The 3,425-nt window shown below is 44.6% G+C and overlaps 1 protein-coding gene across 11 annotated transcripts in view; it reads left to right on the forward strand.

Annotated features, from left to right (window-relative positions):
• l3mbtl1b (L3MBTL histone methyl-lysine binding protein 1b) overlaps window positions 1–1,153 on the forward strand; it is a 32,737-nt gene extending 31,584 nt beyond the window's left edge. For all 11 annotated transcript variants that reach the window (XM_035435796.1, XM_035435763.1, XM_035435754.1 and 8 more), the window contains one exon: window positions 1–1,153. This exon is cut by the window's left edge and continues 655 nt beyond it. The gene's annotated coding sequence lies outside the window, so the exon portion shown is untranslated.
• The last annotated feature ends 2,272 nt before the right edge of the window (window positions 1,154–3,425 follow it).

The following is a 3,425-nucleotide window of genomic DNA, read 5'->3' on the forward strand; positions in this document are numbered from 1 at the left end:
CAGCATCCTGTTCCATCCTCTGTCTGCCGTCTCAGTCCGGCTGAGTAAATTAGCTTTTAATTTTATGATTGATTATTAAAACGTGGTGCTTGTTAAGTGCGGTCAAAACAAGCCCCTTTTACTTGAATAATTACTCTATGAATTTTTAATAACAGCAAATACATTTTTTAAAATAATTTTCTCCCATTTGGATGGGAGCTTTGAGCAGACAGGAGAGGATGTTTGGAGTTCCGTGCAGTTCTCCATCTCTCCACCAGGGGGAGACCCAGGACAGCCTGTCGAAGGGGTGGAGGGTAGGGATAAAGCAGGGTTTAGGTTCAGTTATTTTAGGGTGCTTTGATCCTGTATCCCGTTAAGGGCTTTTTAAGGGCTTCACTCTAAGAGTTAGTTTGTCCCGCAGTTAAGGAATTTAGGAATAACCTGGTTGTCACCAACAAAACTGGAAATCCTGAGTATACAAGTATATATTATCTTACATATAAGCCCTTATATATCCCCTCAATCATAAAAACTCACATGCCTTGGTTGTGCATCTGAATGCATTTTGAAATATGTTGTTGATACCTGAATGATGAATATGCAAAAGAAATTTATGTAAAAAAACATTTTTTCATGTATAAATATGGCCTCGATATACTTCAGTGTATGATAGTGTAAATAGAGCTGCAGTCAGAAGGTAGACTGTATAGAAACACTCTACAAAGGGAAATAGGCCTAAATTAAATAACCTACATTTTCCCACAGAAAGCATTTCCCTGTAGTTTACATGAATACCTTTGGCCTTTTAAAGGAAAATCTTAAAAATGTCTCAGTAAAAATCTGGGATGAAAGCCCACGGTTTAATTGAAATGATTCTAATTTATTCCTGTGTAAATTCATGTAATTTGTACAGCTTTTGTGAGAAATTTTTAACCTGATTGTCAGTGTTACACAGTGATACCTCTTTGAACCTCAGCTGAATGAGTCCGAATGTACTTCAGCAGTTGTTTTTGTCCAAAACTGGTATTTAAGTATTTTATTTAAGAAGTCTTGATAGAATTGACTGGTGGTTTATGAGGATGTTGGTGCTGGCAGGGCAGATGGTTTCTGTATTTATGTCGGCTGAGTGCAGAAATAAAAGCTAATGGATGCAGACACCCCTCTGCAAAACACAGCTCTGCCCTTTAATGTCCCAGTGAGCTTACTGCCTGCATGCAACACACAGCATGCAAGTATGCGACACAAACACGCAACACACACAGCATGCAAACATGCGACACAAACACGCAACATACACAGCATGCAAGCATGCGACACAAACATGCAACATGCAAACATGCGACACAAACATGCAACATGCAAACATGCGACACAAACACGCAACACACAGAGCATGCAAACGTGACACAAACATGCCACACAAACATGCAACACACAGAGCATGCAAACATGTGACACAAACATGCCACACAAACATGCAACACACAGAGCATGCAAACAAGTGACATACATGCGACACACAAAGTACTACATTCAAACATGCAACACACAAATGTGCAATATGCAAACATGCAACATGCAATGCGCAAACATGCAACACACAAGCATGAAACACGCAAGCATGCAATACAAACATGCAACATGCAAACATGCGATACAAACATGCAACACACAAACATGCAATACAAACATGTAACACACTAACCATTTGTGTATGTTCATGTCTTGCTTTGTGTTAAAAGTCTGAGTGGATGGTGCTCCATGAAGGTTCCATTGTAGAGTTAATGACAGACTGGAGGACACTGCTCAGTGATGCTGCAGGGTCACGTTATTAATCAGAGGGAATGAAGCTCCTCAATCAAACCGCATGTTTATCAGCCGTCATTCAGAGACCTGTCTGACTGCGTTAGCTAATGTTCCTGAGCAGTCCTGCGCTTCTGACTCGCACCCCTCACTGTCCAGCCTCTCTGAGCATCACAGGGCTGCGAATGTCCATTCCAGCAACATCACAGCACCATCACTGCACTGTCACTCCACTATCACAGCACCATCACTCCACTATCACTGCACCATCACTCCACTATCACTGCACCATCACTGCACTATCACTCCACTATCACTGCACCATCACTGCACTATCACTCCACTATCACTGCACCATCACTGCACTATCACTCCACTATCACTGCACCATCACTGCACTATCACTCCTCTATCACTGCACCGTCACTCCTCTATCACTGCACCATCACTCCACTATCACTGTACCATCACTGCACAATCACTGCACCATCACTCCACTATCACTGCACAATCACTGCACCATCACTCCACTATCACTGTACCATCACTGCACCATCACTGCACAATCACTGCACCATCACTCCACTATCACTGCACCATCACTGCACAATCACTGCACCATCACTCCTCTATCACTGCACCATCACTCCACTATCACTGTACCATCACTGCACCATCACTGCACCATCACTCCACTATCACTGCACCATCACTGCACAATCACTGCACCATCACTCCTCTATCACCGCACCATCACTCCACTATCACTGTACCATCACTGCACCATCACTGCACAATCACTGCACCATCACTCCACTATCACTGCACCATCACTGCACAATCACTGCACCATCACTCCTCTATCACTGCACCGTCACTCCACTATCACTGCATCATCACAGCACTATCACTGCACCATCACTCCACTCTCACTACTCCATCACTGCACTGTCACTCCACTATCACAGCACCATCACTCCGCTATCACTGCACCATCACTGCACTATCACTGCACCATCACTGCACTATCACTCCACTATCACTGCACCATCACTGCACTATCACTCCACTATCACTGCACTATCACTCCACTATCACTGCACCATCACTGCACTATCACTCCTCTATCACTGCACCATCACTCCTCTATCACTGCACCATCACTCCACTATCACTGTACCATCACTGCACCATCACTGCACCATCACTCCACTATCACTGCACCATCTCTGCACAATCACTGCACCATCACTCCACTATCACTGTACCATCACTGCACCATCACTGCACAATCACTGCACCATCACTCCACTATCACTGCACCATCACTGCACAATCACTGCACCATCACTCCACTATCACTGTACCATCACTGCACCATCACTCCACTATCACTGCACCATCACTGCACAATCACTGCACCATCACTCCTCTATCACTGCACCGTCACTCCACTATCACTGCATCATCACAGCACTATCACTGCACCATCACTCCACTCTCACTACTCCATCACTGCACTATCACTGCACCATCACGCCACTATCACTGCACCATCACTGCACCATCACTCCACTATCACTGCACCATCACTCCACTATCACTGCACCATCACTGCACTATCACTCCACTATCACTGCACC

Source organism: Anguilla anguilla, chromosome 1 (assembly GCF_013347855.1).
Source record: "Anguilla anguilla isolate fAngAng1 chromosome 1, fAngAng1.pri, whole genome shotgun sequence".
In the NCBI taxonomy this organism is placed as follows: domain Eukaryota; kingdom Metazoa; phylum Chordata; class Actinopteri; order Anguilliformes; family Anguillidae; genus Anguilla; species Anguilla anguilla.